Below are 20,174 nucleotides of genomic sequence, written 5' to 3'. Positions count from 1 at the left end.
AAGCGATATCTTGAAAAATTAAAATCCTGGAACGTTCCGAAAAAAATATATTGGATTGGATACACTGCATGGTAAAACATTAGTTTCGTTGGCGGGTTTATTTAAACAGTTTCTCGTTCATGCTAGCTAAGTAACACGGAAAGTTTTTTAATTTGCATAGTTGAAGTTGTCCGTTCAAAAATTTTCTTGAGGAATAACCTTGAATCAAGAAATCGAAGACAGACACTCCGGCAAAGGTTTCATCTGGGTTAATGCTGGCGGAGTTGCTTATAAAAAGAAAGAAAATATGTTGCTACCTCTCTCAAGCAAACTGAATTGTAAATGTGTGTGTGTGGACAAACCTTCTGTGCTGTGTTGGGTTGTATAAATACAGGCGGCAAAATGCTAAATTCGTTATTTTTTATCCGATTTTGATAATTCAAACAGCATTTAAAAGAGTATGTATCAGAGTTTAAAACGCAATTGTTCATTCTTGTTAAATGTTGTTAGATTTAGTGATTTTTTGTTTTTGTAACTAGATTTAATGATTTTTTGTAACCAAATTTAGTGATTTTTTGAAGTCAAAACCGGTTATAATCAGATTTTGTAACTAGATTTAGTGATTTTTGAAGTCAAAACCGGTTATAACTAGATTTTGTAACTAGATTTAGTGATTTTGTAACTAGATTTAGTGATTTTGTAACTAGATTTAGTGACTTTTTTGTAACCAGATTTAGTGATTTTTTGTAACTAGATTTAGTGATAGAATGCATTAGAAGTTATTATGAGTAAGATAGAAGTTATTTGGTATGGTGATAGAAGTTATTTGGGAAATAGGGAGTGCGGTAGAAATTATTAGGGGTAGTTTAGAAGTTATTTGGAGGTAGGGGGATGCGCTATTGTTATTAGGAGTGCGCTATTATTATTGATGGTGTGCTAGATTGTTATTGGAAATGATGAGGTGGCGCAGAATCCCCATCCCACCCCTACTGACGACGTGGACCACTCAGATGTTCACAGTCGAGGTGTCTTAATTGTGCTCTTCGTTGTACGTTTTACACAACACTAAAACAGCTATTGTAGTGCGTAGAATAAATGACAGAGCACAAGAAAGACATCCCAGGTATCAACATGTAAGTGGTTCATGTCGTTCTTGTGTTAAAAGTCATGATGAAATAACTCGAGTATAAAGAAATCAGCTCTACTAAGTTAAAGTACATAATTACAAAAGGAAAGAAACTGCAAGAATGGACTAAGATTTGAACCTGTAATTTCAACTTACCGTGTCGATGCATTAACCACTAGGCTACTCACTGTTTCCGAATAGTCATTCATTCTACCACTCCTGAAGTCAGTGCTCAAGCAACCAGACCGCATTGACTATACAGCAACTTGTGAAGTACTTGGGCAACCAGTGTCTATACTACAGAACCCCACTGGTGGTAAGATTTATACATGATAAATGGGGAAAATAACTTATTTTATATCATGTAAATATTTAATGCGATATACAATCGATTATTTCCTTGAGTTATCGTATATAATAGAGAAATTATCCTTAAAATGATCTAAATTCCACCATCCTACATTAATTATGATTACATTACAAACCGAAAGCCAAATAAAGGAATGAACCTTTAAAAGAGAATACATAAAATAAAATCCTGTAGATTTATTGAGAATAATTACAGTAATAATTACTTAATTTTACATTAAGTATACATTTGTAGTACACAATATATTTAATGTGAATACATAAACAAAAAGTCTATATTAATTTAACTCTACTAATTGCATACCGTACATTATAATAGTTTGAAAAGTATATACACCTCATCAGTGTATCAATTTTAACAAGTGTTATATAACATTTAAAAAAAGCACTTACTTTGTAAGAAAAGCTCGAACAGAGTTGCACCTTACAAACTCTTCCCCACACCCTAGTATTGTAGCTCAGAAGATGACTGTACCAATCACCCAAAACCAAGCAGCAGAATCATGCGTTTACTTACGTCTCCCCTCCCCTCAACACATACAAAATAAGTTAAACTATTTCTTGAAAAGTCCTCTGTCACCTTCATCTAAGAATATATTTAACGATACGAAGTAGGTATATTATACATTACTTTAGAATCTGAAGTGTGATTTAACTGCCATAAATTAAAACACAGCATAATATGCACGCAAATTAGCTTAAATGAGTACCATACACATCACACGAAGCGAGCTACGCCAATAAAAAAAATCACAGTCAAATAAGAATTAATTAGATCTTCAGTCTAGATTTTTAAATTGATGTTAGGTTGACGCTATGAATTTTGGGCTTCCTACACTAAATGTCTCTATGCCAAACTCTCTCTATATAAAACGTTTTTCGCCGAATCTGCAAATTAAGCAAGCCGCGCGCTAATGATGGGAGGCTGATAGTTCATCACACAGGAAGACACTTTGAAATGCTAGGTGAGTCACAACACTTTCTTCCTTTTTCTGGGATTCATCCTTACTTACGGTCAAATTTGGTACCGTCTATGTAGTACCTGTGTGCGGCGTATCTTGAAATCATCTCGGTTGATAGCCTCCAAACACAGTGGACTCCTAAAATAAAGCAATTGTTGTAAAATTACTATTTGTAGCATGTGTGGCAAAATTTAAAAACGAAAGATATCTTACAAGGAAGGGTCACGCAATGGCTCCGCTGAGATTCGAACGAGACAATTATGTTTGCATTTGATATGTTATAACTAGATGAATCCCAAAGTTATACGTGCCACCGGGCGGAATATCGTGAGTTACAACATATTTTGTAATGTAAGAACTACAAAAAATTACCTGGCAGAATAGTTTGAACCGAGTCATTTGTTCGGAAACGGTTGGGTAAGTGGAAAACTCGGATAATACGTATTCCATCATTTCCAAGTACACACTTTTTTCGGATAAAAAAGTTTGCCCCAGGGTCCCAGACGGGGTCCAACTCAAAATTTTCAAATGGCAAGGGGTGTTAAGTAGCACATCGTTTGAAAGCTGTTGTAAAATGAAAGAAAATGCAGCAAGTCTCGACTCTCCACGACAACCCTGTGCAAAATGGCGGAGGGTCAAAGTGTAAACAAAAACTTAATTGAAAAGTCCATGGTCACCCCTATAAATCTTAAACGGTAAGAGAAATGTGAAAACAGGAAAGGAAGTGTGGCACTATTTTCAAAGTAGAACAATTTAAGTGAAAACGTCTTGTCCCAGGTGGTGTCCAACTAAAAAGTTTCAAACGGTAAGAGAGGCAGAACATCGTTTGAAAGCTCTTGTTAAGTGAAAGAAGATGGAGGACATCTCGACTTTCTACGACAACCCTGTCCAAAATTGCGGCGGGTCAAAATGTAAATAAAAGCTTAATTGAAAATCTATGGCCACGTTGAATCCAAGATGGTTGCTTAAAACCTATATCGAAAGGATAAGCATACCAAACTGCTGAAGCTAGGGAAGCTAAATTTGGCATTAATGTTGATTAGTACAGTAGGTGACGAAAATATGCGAAATGTTTAAAAACGCGACATCTTGAGTTCAAAATGCCGCACTATGTATCGAACGCATGTCCAGCTCACACTAGTGTTGGAGAAGCCAAATGTGGTATTTGCGTTTATGGTTAACAGTAGGTATCCACAAAATATTAAAGAGTATAATCTGTAATCCAATATGGCTGTCAGCGTAAAAAATGAGTTCGTATATAAATATGTTATTTCTTGGAATACTGTGACCAAACCAAAGAAGTTTGACGCAGCTCGATGTACTAAAATGACTTACACATGATTTAGTACTACTCGCCAATCTTGTTTTTTTTTTTTTGTATATTTGGTATTGCTTGAAGTATTGCGATCAAACCAACGTATGCCATGCAAATATAACCATCACGAATACGTTGCAATAGAGCCCCAACCTACTGGTCCAGCAAGTCCTTTATGCATGAACTATGTATGACAAAATTAGAAAAAAATACTCGAAGATATTCAACTTTTGTTTAGCAGTATGAGTAGGAAGTGAGAGTTGTGTGTTCATCGCATATTCGTTATATTCAAGTAAATGATGTCGAGAGAACCGTGACGAACGTGCATTAAGAACAAAACGTATGTGTTGTTACCGAATTAAAGAATAGTTGCAGTGAATCAAAATTCAATTCTTCCTTACTCTTCCTATTGTTTCTAAATACATAATAGAGAAAAATACGTACTGTTATGAATGACATAGATTTTAAGCGGCCATCTTGGATTCAAGGTGGCCATAGTTGTTTAATTAAGCTTTTGTTTACATTTTGACCCACCATAATTTTGGACAGTGTTGTCGTAAAAAGTCGAGACTTGCTCCATCTGCTTTTATTTAACAAGATCTTGCAAACGATGAGATACTTTACCCATCTTGCCATTTGAAATTTTTTAGTTGGACCCCACCTGGGACCCTGGAACAAGAGGTTTTAACTTAAATTGTTGTACTTTGAAAATAATGCCACACTCCCTTTCCTATTTTCACATTTGTCTCACCGTTTAAGATTTATCGGGGTGACCATGGACTTTTCAATAACGTTTTTGTTTACACTTTGATCCTCCGCCATTTTACACAGGGTCGTCGTAGAGAGTCGAGACTTGCTGCATTTTCTTTCACTTTACAACAGCTTTCAAACGATGCGCTGCTTAACACTCCTTCCATTTGAAAATTTTGAGTTGGACCCCGTCTGGGACCCTGGGGCAAACTTTTTTATCCGAAAAAAGTGTGTACTTGGAAATGATGGGATACGTATTGTACGAGTTTTCCACTTACAAAACCGTTTCCGAACAAATGACTCGGTTCAAACTATTCTGTCAGATAATTTTTTGTAGTTTTTACATTACAAAATATGTTGTAACTCACGATATACCGCCCGGTGGCACGTATAACTTTGGGATTCATCTAGTTACAACATATCAAATGCAAACATAATTGTCTCGTTCGGATCTCAGCGGAGCCACTGCGTGACTCTTCCTTCTCAAAATCAAGGTTAAGTCAAACGAAGCGTTTTATGCGTTTTTTTTAAAATATATATATATATATATATATATATCATACCTCAGGCTATCCAAAACACTAAAACATTGTTTCCTATACTTTTGAAAGTTATATACTAAATATCTTAATAACTGTCACTCAAATTTGGTACGCTGAATAAAGTTATAGTGTAGATATAGAATTCAAACTATGATCCAAACTTAAAATAATGACATTACGGAACACAATAAACCTAACTTAGGATGAAAATGGAAACTGTAGATGCATGAGTATTACTGAACGAAGGAAGAAAAGTAACTCAGCTGGGTTACGAGTTTGACAGAGTTCATACACAGAAATCATTCGGTGGTTTATATTTCCAGCTTCGACTTAAGAGATAAAGAAGATAAACTCACTTTAAAAAGTTAAAAAGAAAAAAAAACTTTTAAAAGATTTAATTTATTCTGAATTTTTGTTCAGTATTTGTAAATAAATAATGTAGAAAACCGACACAGAGCTTGCCCGCTGGACTCTGGCGCCCTAATCCCAACTCCGCTATTTGCATGCCTGCCATAAAATAATAGAGATATAAACTTTTTTTAAAAAGTGCAGATTTAACGATACTTACAGTATGGCGCTAAATTTGTCGTACAAAAGCAGAGGACTGTTTCCTAAGAGTAAAACAAACAAAAAAGTTCCAATAAACTTAGGGCGAAAAGCCCACCGTTCACGTGTTATAGGCTGCCGAAAACATGGAAAAAAATAAATTCTAAAGGTCCACAGTTCCAAAACTATGGGACCTACCAAAGTCGGGTCAAGACTTCACTTAGGAACTAGTATGTGCTCTATCTAAAAATAAATGTTTTAGAATCCTAAGGAATCACCCCTCTGCTTTCGTACACCGAATTTAGCACCATACTGTATAAATTAATAAGGTAGAACTATATGTGGTCCTTCTCACTATGCTCACTTATATATATCTTAAAGTAGTGATAAATAACACCAGCCCTCTGCTCCTATGCCACCCTGTGATACCGGAGCAGGACGTTTGGACGCAAAGCCGTATATCTAAATAGGTTAATCTACTTAAACGGGTTATAATGCATTTCATAAATAGAAACCGGATGATTAAGTACTAAAAGCCTTAAAAATAGGTACTAATATCACTAAAACTAAAACTGAAAAAAGTTGCACAACCTAAAACTAAGAAGTTCGGAAAGGTTAAATTTGATGCAAATTTTCTTTAAAATGTCATCTTCAAAACTCTAAATTTTCGTTACGTTATAGTCCTATGGCAAACAGTCACTAAAAGTCTCAGTTGCAACAAATGCTTAATTTAGTTCTATTTTTGTATAATGCAGAAAAAATGGGTCTAATTATTTTGTTTTTAGAATGATATATCCTAATTTCAGGAAAATCGGAGACAATGACCTGCAGAACTTTTTTTTTCAGCATGAATCTATATTGGGCTAAAATAAAATTTGCTGTAGGCATCCTACAACACCCCAAAGTAAACTTCTGTGAAGTTATCTTTACAATATCTCTAACGTAAAAGATATTCATAACTTCATAGCAATTCATAACACTGCATTACTGCTTATTAGTACGTATTTGCAACACAGATAATTGGAAAGGAAACAACAGTGAAACAAGAAGTAAACAGTGAAATCTAATATACCTATTGAATAATTTACTTTGTATTATGTTACAATTACCATGACGGAATTATGGGCCAAATCCAGCATTATTTTGCAATGTCAACAGTTTCAAAATTCTGCACGGCGAATTCTTCATCAGCTTGAATATATTTTCTTCTTTCAGTTTAGTTGATTTTAAGTTTAACGTCCCGTAAACAGCGAGGCTATACAAAACGTGAACCTACGGATTAACGTGAAATCCGAACCACGACGTGAGCTCTCGTCGGGAATTTTCTCCTTTTCTTGGGCGGATCGTCTTCTCGAAGCATTGCCTCGTGTCCTGCTTCTCTTTTTTCCTTCGAAATGCATCAATAAAGCGCCAAATCAACCAATGTCGTTCCTTTACGTTCGATATATTATAAAGAACAAAAGTTTGTTTATTTTGGGGTGTCATTGGCTGCCTACAGTAAATTTTATTTGACCCATTCTTCCTATTTAAATGTATAGTTAGTGCCTAATTCTATGAAAGTTTATTAATATCATAGTCTCAACTTTCTATTAATACAATAGTCTCAGCTATATGATTTAATGGGCATATCGACCCATAATAATAAAACATTCAATAAATACTCACTTTCTGAACTACCAAATACATAGCATAAAGAACACCATTTTCATTCCAAAACCAGCTCGTATTCATTTTTTCTGATCTCTTGGAACAGGTCAATACTTAATAAACATTTCTTATGTTTTGTACCACGTGTTTAATAATCTATTATAGAAAAAGAAAATGCAAAAAATTAAAATATGTACAGAATTTTACAAATTTTAACTCACATCTTTATAGTAACTAAAAATTAAAGAGAAACTTAAGTTGTTTATAACTTAAATTAGATGTCCTTATTAGATATCTGGTGCCTTCCATTTCAATTCAGGCAAAAAAATAAATAAAAAATAAAATTGTACCATCACCATCTCAGATATTGTTCAAACTTTTATTTATAGGAACTAGACATGTTTTAACTTTGGGACTTTTTTTTTTTTTGGTCGAAAAAAAAATCCCGCCAAGTAATGGGCCATCAAGGATGGGGAGTACAATTCATGAATTGTATAAAACATGGAAAATTGTCAAATTCGGAGCTTCACAATTCAGCTATGGAGACATGTAGAGTTATAATTCTTGTTTTGGTATGTACATAGGGATATGAATAAACTATATTTTATTACAGTTTGGTTTGCGCATGTGTATCTTTTTGTACATAAATTAACAAATGAACGTAAGTTTATGTGAAAAGTCGAAGTTTGTGCTTTTTTTGAGCACTTCCGGTGGTAAGGGCCGTGGTAAGGGTCTCTGCGACGTATTGAGGAGAGGGGGGGATAAGAATATGGCAACATGGCAAAACGAAAAACAGATTCACAGTATTAAACCTGCAGAAGAAAAATGAAAATGAAATGAAATCTTTGTTTTACGTCCCACAATTATGCCGGTTAGGCTAAAGGAGACGGTGATGATGACTAATGAATGAAATGGTGGAATGAAGAAAGTGGGAGGAAACGGGAGAACCCCTAGAAAACCCACGCACACGGTGTTTGTCCACCAGAAAGTTCACTTGGCGGTGGCTGGGATCGAACCCAGGACCCCAAGCACCAGAGGTGAACGCTCTACCACTGAGCCACCGCGGCCCCTAAACCTGCAGAAGAATTCGTGAGTATAGTGCAAGTACCAACTCCGGGTATTACTCTCGTCTTGTCGCCAAGAACCGAATTCGGCAATTAAACAAAAAAGTGGGAAAGTGTGCGGTATTTACCGAAGTCATCTTTCGCTTTTATTGCAGTAACGGGTCATCATGGACTAACTTCACGCTTTTCCCAAAATCGAGCTTCTGCAATTCAAAGTGTAGATTTAAGAAATCTGCAAAAATGAACTTTTGTTACATACAAATATGACCACCAGTGATGGATAGCAGAAATATTATCAATAAATCATAAATTACATGAAATTGAAGTGTTCTTTGTGTTTCCAGGAGGCGCGGTGGCTCAGTGGTAGAGCGTTCACCTCCGGTGCTTGGGGTCCTTGATTCGATCCCAGCTCGCGCCGTGTGGACTTCGTGGTGGACAAATACCGTGCTCGTGGGCTTTCTAGTGGTTCTCCAGTTTCCTCCCACTTTCTTCATTCCACCATTTCACTCATTTCTCATAATCACCGTCTCCTTTAGCCTAATCGGCATAAACGTGGGACGTAAAACTCCAATATTTCATTTCATTTTTTTTCTTTGTTTCCACATGGTTCTTCAACAGGGTACATGTTTCCAGAAGAGAATAAGAGAAGTGAATATATGTGTTTTGTGACTATCGACAACGTGCTACGAGTTGTGTGACTATCAACAACACCTATTGGAGCATCTGAAATGGTTGCATGCTATTAGCGAAGAAGACACTAAGCAAGCAAATAATTACTGCAGTGTGGAAAAAATCAGTGAAACTTTGTTTCCGAAAACCATTGTAAGTAAGTTTAAAATTTGTTTCTTAATCGTAATTTTCATCTGAGGTTACACCGGTTTAAGAAAACGGAGGAGGAGCAGGGGAGGCTCATCATATTATTTCAGAGAGCCTTTTTGATCAAAATAATAAAATGGAGCCAGGAAAAACATGTATCCTTTATTTAACGAATGTGAACCACAAACATCATCAAATTGTTGCACATTCATTGTTTTCAGTGTTGCCAACGGTGATATTAAAGTTAATGAAACTTCGCTAACTTCAAGAGGCTGTAGTTCATTCATGAAGCATTGGTCGAGAATGCTATTTGGTGTGTTTATTATTCATGTAAAGTCGAACAATTTGACAACATTTCAGGATTTTAAATTTTGGTAATTTCGAAAAAGGTGATTTTTGAAAATTTGACGGTTTCTCGAATTTTTTGCGACAAAACGGTTGCACACAGAAGCAATACAATTTTTTTTTTCGAGAAGCGGGTAACTAGGTCTTACCAACCGTAAAATAGAATTTTGAAATTCGAACCGCAAGTGCTCGAAAAAAATCGCAAACTTCGACTTTTCAGATAAACTGACGTTCATTTGTTAACTTATGTACCAACAGATATACATGCGCAAACCAAACTATAATAAAATATATTTTATTTACATCCCTATGTACAGTCATGTCCAAAATGATTGTCGCATATCTATAACCGTCTCCTTGTAAGAATATAATTTGAGAATGATTTTGCAGGGTACTATTGATACTGATACTACATGTATAATCGGGAAATGTATAGTCGTAGTAAATTTCAGAGGAAAAGCATTACAAACACGAAAATTAGAATGAGTAAAACAAAATGTTGCTAAATGGACAAGAAAGTTTCATTGTTCTTATTTACTGCTCCTTTGACATGAAATTTGCCACATACATGTCTTTCCCGATTATACACATACTAACATTATAAGAAATACCGGAAGAATTCGTTATCAAATTATATTCCTAAAACAACATATTTATAGACATGCGACAATAATTTTGGTCACGAGTGTACATACCACAACAAGAATTATAACTCTTTCCATAGCTGAATGGTGAGGCTACGAAGTTTACGATTTTCCATGTCCTCTAAAATTCGTAAATTGTACTTCCCGTTTTGATGGCCCATTACTTGGCGGGAAAATCTTTTCCGACAACACAAAAAATACGGGTCATTGAAAAAACATGTCTAGTTGCTATAAAAAAAGTTTCAAAAATATCTGAGATGGTGATGGTACTTTTTTTTTTGGCTGATTTGAATTGGAAGGCATCAAACAATTATGTTATTTATATGTTGATTCAGTTTGCAATAGCAATCTACATGTAACTAGGCCTATATATCGGAACCTTACATCTAATATAATATTTATCATAGGTAGAAATACGTAATACGTAATGCATAGTACTCCGTAACGAAGGTATTATGAACTCAAGCCATTATGTAAAGTGATTATGCAGAACCACAGGAGTGAAGTAAAGCTATATTAGATGTAAGGCATAGTTGTATGGGATATAAATTTTTTGCACTACCCTCGGTTACGTGCATATCCACCGTCGCTGACATGCCCGCTCCATACGGAATGACAGTGTGAATATAAGTAATCACTGTCAGTGCACACTGCACAGCATATTGAAATGAATCTTGAGTAACAGTGAAAGCATTGTATATGTTAGTGGGGTTAAGTTCCAAAGTTGGTCGTCCGTATCTAGTAAAATTTTGAAAATTTACCGGCAAGAAATAAATTTGCTTGTTCGTGTGCTTCATAATGTATAAGTAAAGCGAAAGTTGTGTTTATTTTCTTATATAAACGGTGTTAAACATAGAACTATTTGGCAAGCGGAGGGAACTACTTGGCGCAAGGTTACTTCATGGTAGGATTATGGGAATGTAATGAGCACTTGTTTTTGAAAACATTGCTGGTGCTAATCAGGAAAAGCCATTAAAAGTAAGTAAAAGTCATGGCTTAAAAAACCTAAAAATAAATTGTAGAGAATGTGGTAAGCAAATAACTATAAAGAAACGTGGAGAAAGTTATATTGTTTACTGCAACGGTAAGTGACAGCAATTGAACAAGGCAGCAATTTTCTAGAACACAGGCCCCTCTTCCCATTTAGCTGTAATAAAAACAGAAAACAACATGCCCTGCGGGGCACTAACCCGTCTCCACTCGCTAACGGTCACTCGGCATTATTATGTGAATTAAATGTAAAACTTTGGTAAAGAAAGGAACCAATTATTACACTTTTAGCCAAAACCTAGGTGGACGACCAACTTCGGAATAACTGCCTGTTAGTGTGCTATTCCACTATCATCGTTTATGCGCATAACCCACGTCGGCTTGTGTATAGCCCGCTCCCCCCAGTTCTTTGTTACCGGAAGGTCCAGAAGGACGTAAAAAACACAAAATTTACAGGAGAAATGAATGATGCAAGTACTTAGACGTAACATAACGTAACCAAATCTAACATAACCTAACATAAACTAACCTAAGCTAACCTGAACTAACCTAAACCTACCTAACATTATAGAAATAAGCGAAATTCTATCAATTTTTGGAAAATTATGCGGGACCGCTACACTAATTTAACATAAACTAACCGAACCTAACCTAAACTAAACTAACCTAAGCTAGCCTAAACTAACATAACCTACTCTAAACTAACCGAATGTGAACAGAAATTACCAAAATTGTAACATTTCTTTTAGAGAAAAGACCTGGACCCCTTCTGCTAAACATAGGCCCTATTCCTACTACTACTACTACTTACATCGAGAACAGAACCCAACCAACCCGTACGGGGCTTCTAACCCGTTCCTACTGCTAGTACTACTACTACTATTGCTACTAACTACCACTACTGATACTACTGCTGCTGTTGCTGCTACTACTACTACTACCGCTACTACTACTATTACTACTAAAGCTTCCTTACCACAAGATTTACATCTTTATAACATACGATTCCGATTCATTATGAACTAATATGAATCGTTAGAATCACTATGATTCGTTAAAAATCACTGGGGGGAGCGGGCTATACTCAATCCCCCACGTCGCTGACGCGCCTGCTCCCAACGGACGCACCCTCGTCACTCGGGTTTTCGTGCTGCACTCCTGGCCTGTCTCAGTTAGATAGCACTTGTGCTTTTCAGTGGCCACCTAGCACAAACTGGTTTGTGTTTTATGTATGAGTTAATTTACAACGCTCGCTCCAGCAGGTATACTCACTCAGAAAGGAGAAATTACACATTAATAATTTTATGAAAATGGATCAAAACTTACCTAACCTTAAGCTCTGCCGTGTCGTGACAAAACGCTGTAACTTTGGCGGAGAAGTTTTGCGAAAATGAGCCGTAAAGTTTTCAACCGAAAATGTGATCTGTATCGTGTAGAACCAGTGTAACTAGGCAATAATGATCAGGGCCATTCCATCGTCACGGGCAGGACATTTACACGACATTTTTGATGCTTTAAAGTTGTATATTTCTAAAAGTACAACATAAATTCTGCTAATTGTATGATATATGAGCAGTACAGACTTAGGAGTATATGTAGCTGATGTTTTCAGCATTTTTTTCTGTTTAGAGTAGAAAATATTAATTCCTAAATGTCTGTCACGGGTGGGGACAAAAAAGAGAAGTGACTTTCGACACACCAAGTGAATGTTACAAAACTCTGTGAATTCTTAGCTCAAAATGTTTTTATTTAAACGGAAATGTATAAATGATGAAATTTTAAAACAAACTTCACATAATAGAAATTTGCCAAATATTTATTTAATGAATAAACTAAACTTTACTGTGTCACGGGCAGGACACATGGTTGTCACGGGCAGGACACCGTGTGAATCAACACACAACATCTCAATAAGAATGATTTCAAAAATGAAATAAAATGGAAAATAAGTTAATTTCTGCTGTTCTGTTATAGCATTTTACATAAATAATTATATTTACTTCAGTTGAGGCTCGCTTTTACCACATAAAAATAATAATATGCCGTACAATTGTTTCTCACCACCTACACTTTAGGAAATGGTTTTATTTGCCCATTTACACCCACCTTGTCGGGAAATTCGTACAAAACACTGTCTAACAGTATATAAAATAGGTGCTGGTATCCAGTGCCCGTGCCGTGGAAAATCAGCGCCCGGGGCGAGAGTATACGACGCGTCGCGACGGCGCCCCCGTAAATATGAGATCGACAGACCAGCCGCAAAGCGTTACTATGGTTGGCGCGATGCGTAAGAAAATTTTCAAAAATAAACTCTGCTTTTCGTTGATTTTGAGCACTTTTTAATACTTGTTTTCCTTCCATTATATATATATATATATATATATATATATATATATATATATATATATATATATATATATATATATATATATATATATATAATTTTTTCCTCCTGAATTTTGCGCCCCCTTACTTTGACGCCCGGGGCCGTAACCACGCTCGCCCCCCTCCCCCCTGGGGCACAGCACTGCTGGTATCAAAGGTATTATTTGATCGAAATGCACGTAAGACACCTCTTCAACAGTCTTGAAAATTTTACCGCAATCGCTTACGGTCTTCATACGAATTTCCTTGAGTTCTTCGTCCTCTTTTACTGGGCTTTGTGCGATAGTTGCATGTCTATGTTTTCTTTTTCTGTCCACTAGAGAAAAATTCCATCAACAAAAATGTTTATTGTGTTATATCTTCAACAGCTGGTCTAACACAAGCCTTGTTAACATGCACAAGCCTTGTAAGTCGTCCCTCAGGATACCTTCATGGCTTTTGGAGTCACCATTTTCAGAATCTGAATAAAAGTCTGTTAGAAATTTAAAGATTTTATACGGATGAAGCTCTAATTTAAAAGTTCGACGAACTACCAAATTTTCACTGTCAAATTGCAGGAATAACTGTTTTGATTGGAGACATTCAATTGACAAGAGCATTTTCCCGTCTTTTATTCAAAACGTCTTTTTTTTTTCAATTTCTGCTGATGATAGTAGTAAAACAGATATATTTTGAAACGAAGAGTTTAAAGCTGCTACGAAATTAGCAGCACATTCTACAATTACTTTGTTTTGTTTCACAAAGTTCCATACTGGCCGTTTTGTACGTACTTCAATCCCATCTACTGCTCCCTTGAAACGAACAGAAAGGTGACACTAATGATAATATTTATATGACATTTATTTTAAGTTAAAACATCATACTGACAGTAATACATAATCCTCTATTTAAGTAAATAATGTTCATGCTTAGAAAACTTTATTTTAGTACACATGGAATAATTTTCTATCGTGAATAACCAATGTACACAAACTATCCCACGAGTGGCATGCCCACTGTCACGGGCAGGACAAGTTTTCAAATTGAAATAAATCGAAATATATTGTTAGCATTAGTCCAAAATTTGGTAAATGTGAAGTACACGTGAAAATTGTTACTTCTACTAAGTACGAACCACATTCACAAATTTAGTAATTCAGTACAATAACTTTTGGTAGTTTTCTGTCACGGGCAGGACACTCAAGTTGACGTTTATATCTTTAATGATATTATAAACAATTTTTATCCTGTAAACACTATTTCAACTGCAGCTTGTAGCAAAAAGAAGCATCTTGAATAGCTTGAAGTTACTTCAGCCAAACATGCACAATATACCGTAAAATGTTGCAGATAACAAGAATAAAAATTTTCCTCCCAGCTGACATGTTACAAATTCACAACTCAGACTTAAAATTTTACGTGAATAACTAACTAACTAACTAACTCTATGGCCTACGGAACCCGGAGGTTCAGTGCCGCGTTCACAAAAGCTCTCCACTGACTTCTATCCTTAGCTAATTGCATCCAGTTTCTACTTTGTATTCCTATCTCTGCGAGATCCATCTTAATATTATCCTCCCATCTGCGCCTAGGTCTTCCTAATGGTCGTTTTCCTATGGGTCTACCAGTCAAGACTTTGAAAGCGTTTCTACTTTCTTCCATTCTAGCTACATGACCTGCCCACCTAAGCCTCCTAGACTTGACGACCCTAACAATGTTGGGCAAACCGTATAAACTATGTAGTTCCTCGTTATGAAGCTTCCGCCATTCCCCATTCTCGTTCCTCTTGGGTCCGAATATTCTTCTCAGGATCCTGTTCTCAAATACTTTCAGTCTATGTTCTTCCCTCAGAGTAAGCGACCATGTTTCGCAACCATACAGAACAACAGGCATGATTATCGTTTTATATATTTTAAGCTTCAAATTCCTCGACAGAATTCGCGACGACAAGAGATTTTGAACCGAATATTAACACGAATTCCCTGCTTTTAGTCGACATTTAATTTCTTCGTGAATATGATTTTCGTCTGTTAATATTGATCCTAAATATTTGAAAGTATCCACTTTATCAAAAGTATTATTTAATATTTTAACGCCTTCACAATTTGCAGTATTACGGTCCCGACGCACTTCCATGTATTTAGTTTTCTCTGCATTTACTTCTAAACCCATGTCCCTGCAAGCGTTTAATAAGCTCTCTGCATTTATTTCTACTGTTCTCCTATCATCCCCTATTAAATTCACATCATCAGCATATGCCATAACCTGGTGAATGCCGTTCAACTCTAGGCCCTGGTTGCTATCTTTGATTTTCCTTATGGCGTATTCCAGCACAAAGTTAAATAATAATGGCGACAACGCATCTCCTTGTTTCAGACCATTTTCGACGTGGAAGCTCGTGGACAAAAATTTTCCTACCCGGACTTTACTTTGGGATTCACTTAAACATATCTTAAATAATCTAATTAGCTTTCTCGGTATTCCAAGTTCTGTAAGAACGTTGTATAATGTTTCTCTCCTAACCGAGTCGTAAGCCTTTCTAAAATCAATAAATAGTTGATGTACCGGGGTATTGTATTCCCACTTCTTTTCGAGTATTTGGCGAATGGTAAATATTTGGTCGATAGTTGATCGATTTCGTCTAAATCCGCACTGATAATCTCCAATAATTTCATCTGCGTATGGGGTCAATCTTGCTAACAGAATATTTGAAAGGATTTTATAGGATGTTGACAGAAGAGAAATGCCTCGATAATTATTACAGTCAGTTTTGTCGCCTTTCTTGTGAATTGGAACAATGATTGACTCTTTCCACTCTTGTGGCAATTCTTCCTTGTTCCAGATAAGGAGAATGAGTTTGTGTATCTTGTTCCACAATTTTTCGCCTCCAGCTAAAATTAACTCAGCCGGAATTTCATCTACACCCGGAGATTTGTGTTTCTTTAATTTCTTTATAGCGGCTTCCACTTCTATTCGATTAGGTTCTGGAATATACGGTTCTGCGGTGTGTATCTCCTTTTCTCCACGCACATTAGTTTTTGGCTGCGTGTTCAGCAAATCGTCAAAGAAATCTTTCCATCTATTTAAGAGGCTATCCGTATCAGTGAGAACTGTTCCGTCAGGTTTCTTTAAAATATAAGCACGAGGTTGATAGCCTTTCTTAAATTCGCTGATCCCCTTATACATGTCCCGAATATTTTTATTTTTACTATTATCTTCAAGTTCCATAATTTTAGCTTTCAAAAAATCCCGTTTCTTTGTTCTAAAAGTTTTGGAAGTTTCCCGCCTGATATCTGCGAAATTTTGTGTAGTTATTTCATTCGGATTTTGTAGCCACCGTAATTTTGCCTGTTTTCTCTTCTCTGCTAGTTTAATGCATTCTTGGTCGAACCATGGTTTGTTCCTACGTATTTCCGCGTGTCCCAATTTTTCTATTGCTGAACTTTTAATGCTATCTCTAATTTCAATCCAAGTATCTTCAACACTAGTGCACTCCGAGTCTTCTAAAACCGAGAATCTATTCGAAACTTCAACCTGGTATTCCTCTCTTACCTGGCTCTCTTCTAATTTCTTTAAATTAAATCTCTCCGTTTTCGGACATTGAGTATTACCTTTATTCAACGATAATCTCTCCCGTATTATCGCTGCTACCAGGTAGTGATCAGTGTCACAATCAGCCCCTCTAAACGACCGGACGTCAATTATGCTAGATTGTCTTCTTCTATCTACTAAAACGTGATCAATTTGATTATGTGTTTTTCCGTCTGGTGATGTCCAAGTGTATTTATGAACGTCGCGATGTGGGAATTTTGTACTTTTCACGATTAGGTTTTTGGATGTTGCAAAGTTCACGAGTCTAACACCATTATCATTACTTTCCTTATGCAAACTTTCGTTCCCTATAATCGGTTTGAAAATATCCTCTCGTCCTACCTTCGCATTGAAATCCCCTAATAGAATCTTCATATGGTATCGCGGGAGTTGGTCAAATATACGTTCCACTTCTTCGTAAAAACTATCTTTTATATCGTCACCCTTATCTTCAGTTGGAGCATGTACATTTAAAACAATAATATCACACCACCGTCCCTTAAGAGTAATAAAAGAAAGTCTGTCAGTAACAAATTCAACCCGTTTAATTGCTGGTAATATTCGTTTGTGAACGAAAAACCCTGTTCCTAACTGATGATTTTTATTTCCTTCCCCGTAAAAGAACGTAAAATTTCCGGAATTCTCAGATCCATTTCCTTCCCACCTAACTTCCTGAACTCCTACTAAGTCCATCCTGTATTTCTCTAACTCACTCGTTACAGATTTTAACGCGCCTGTCCTATAAAGACTTCTAATATTCCATGTTCCAAATCTCATGTCCATTTTCTTTTGCTGATGTCGTGCCAAGTTATCAGTCCTTGTCCGAGGCTTTTGTGAATGTTTCTGAACAAGTACCTTTTTTTACAGGATGAGGGTGTTAGCCTTACCCAAACCCCCAAGCTGGAGGACCACTCCTAGTCGTCTGTCCGCGACTGCTTATTCAGTATATTCGCAGCTAACCTCTATATCTAGAGGCCTTCTCCTCGATCCGCAACCTGAGGACGCGCCATGCCGTGGTGACAGGAACGGATTCTAAGTATAATTCGTGAATTCTAAGTATAAATAAGTTTTTCTTTGTGAAAAAGTAAATTTCGTTCTATTTACTTTATATATACGTAAAAATGCATTGATTTTAACAGTTTTCGAAAATTTGGGTTCAGGCTCACTTTCGCGTGGAATGGCCCATCAACCAATCAATTTTCACCAAATTTAATCACACATCATACATTTACGTAACATTACATCTACATGTAACCACGTGTTTCCAAAGTCAAGATTCACAGGTTCTACACGATACAGATCACATTTTCTGATGAAAACTTTACGGCTCTTTTTCGCAAAACTGCTCCGCCAAAGTTAGAGCGTTTTGTCACGACACGGCAGAGCTAACCCCTACCCTACCCTACTTATTTATATCTTACTGTACTTTACCTTACCCTACTCTACTATATTTTTTCAAAGGGCCCTACTTATCGATGCGCAGTTGGAGCGTGTCTTGTAGTGCTTTCGTGGTAACCGCTACTATTTTCACTTTAAAATAAATTAACTAAATAAAATTAGAGATTACAGAATCAATCTACTTTCTAAGAAACTTTTCTCCATGAGTAAAAGAAACCGTTTTTGCTATTTCAAACATATTTGTCAATAATTACGTATATTCCTAAAATCATCACTTGAGGAAAAAAAAGGAAATATAAATTGAATAAAAAGTTGGGGTTCATGTATTAATTAAATCTTCATATTTTAAACACAAAACAAAGAAAAATATACATAATTTCCACGCCAAGTTCCTTGCGTCGTCTGCTTTCACGCAAAACAAAATTTATTTCTCTCGTAGCGCTTAATTCCTCTCAAGCGTTGCCAGACAGACAGCTCGGAATTATTCCAAAACCTGATCGAAATTATGCTAGATTCGGTCAAATTATGCTAGACCCTCATAATTACTAATTCAGGAGTTAAAAAAAAAAAAAAAACGAAACTGAGATACGATAACGTAACTTAAAATATGCAGAGCGCAAGAATGCGTGGATAGAACTCAATACTTCACGCACCAAAGCTTTAACTCAACTAAACTAGTGCAGTCGTTGCCAGACTCAATGGCGTATATATCGTATAAATGAATGCAAAGTGTTTGTTTACATATTTTGGAAGAAAATTACTTCGCAGCATAAGCGGAGTTGGGAATTGTCTTCCTGGGGGCGGGGGGCAGATTTTTGGTCGGTCTCGGACCTTTAATTTCAGGAATAAAGATGGTAATGAAGTCAGAAATAAAGATGGTGAAGTTGCCAAAAAATTGAGGGGAGAATGGCTCCCATAGCTCCGCCCATGCCTCGCAGTTAAAGGATGAGAAAACCCTGGGTGGAGCTACAAAAAAAAAAAGCCGTTTCTGATTTACTCCGGAAAATAAGACTGCCTGCATGGTTTACCGACTATATGAATCAATGGAAGAGGATGCATTTCTGCCGTTCTTTTTCTTCCCATGACCAACTTCTTTCTCATCTCCAGGTTTTACGGCTTTTTGATAAACTTGCTGAAATTATGCTAGATTTGGGCAGGATGCTAAAAGTAAGATGCTAGATGCTAAAGAGTTACAAATTATGCTAGATCTAGCATCATTATGCTAGATCTGGCAACGCTACCTCTACAGACAACTCTCCTTCGCACGTATTCGGACGAACAATCCCAAGGTTGGGATCATTCGCATCTTTTCATCGGTTTTCGCAATTTGCTGGTCGGAACTATTCGAGGCCTCTCTAATTTATTTACACGTGCTGGGAAATTCGCATTCGCAATCGCATTCGAAGTAGCGTACATAGAGGCGCGGAGTGGCGTATTAATAGAGGCGCGGCTTAAAAGACGTCCACATGTCGTATCTCCGTTATATTTGTTACCATTATTTAACGTAACAAATGACGCCATATTTCTTCGCTTGACGTCTTTTGGAATTTAAGGACCAACATTTGACGTTGTAATGACATAAGTGTGCTACTTGAGCCGGGTTCGATTCCCAGCGGGAGCTCATTTAGTTCGGATTCCACGTTAATCAGTAGGTCCACGCCTCGCTGCTAAAAGGGACGATAAACTCAATATCAACTCAACAATATATATATATATATGTGTGTGT

The 20,174-nt window shown here is 36.5% G+C and overlaps 1 long non-coding RNA gene across 1 annotated transcript; it reads right to left on the bottom strand.

The window, feature by feature from the left end:
• Nucleotides 1-1,632: 1,632 nt before the first annotated feature.
• LOC145690998 (uncharacterized) lies at nucleotides 1,633-18,917 on the bottom strand. Its single transcript, XR_014132317.1, has 3 exons — nucleotides 18,821-18,917; nucleotides 7,255-7,392; nucleotides 1,633-2,574 (listed from the first exon to the last, which is right to left on the bottom strand). It is a non-coding gene; the product is annotated as an uncharacterized LOC145690998 (long non-coding RNA).
• Nucleotides 18,918-20,174: the final 1,257 nt, after the last annotated feature.

This window comes from Thermobia domestica, chromosome 7, assembly GCF_964235325.1.
Source record: "Thermobia domestica chromosome 7, izTheDome1.hap1.1, whole genome shotgun sequence".
In the NCBI taxonomy this organism is placed as follows: domain Eukaryota; kingdom Metazoa; phylum Arthropoda; class Insecta; order Zygentoma; family Lepismatidae; genus Thermobia; species Thermobia domestica.
This window is presented reverse-complemented; position numbering and strand designations above follow the sequence as displayed.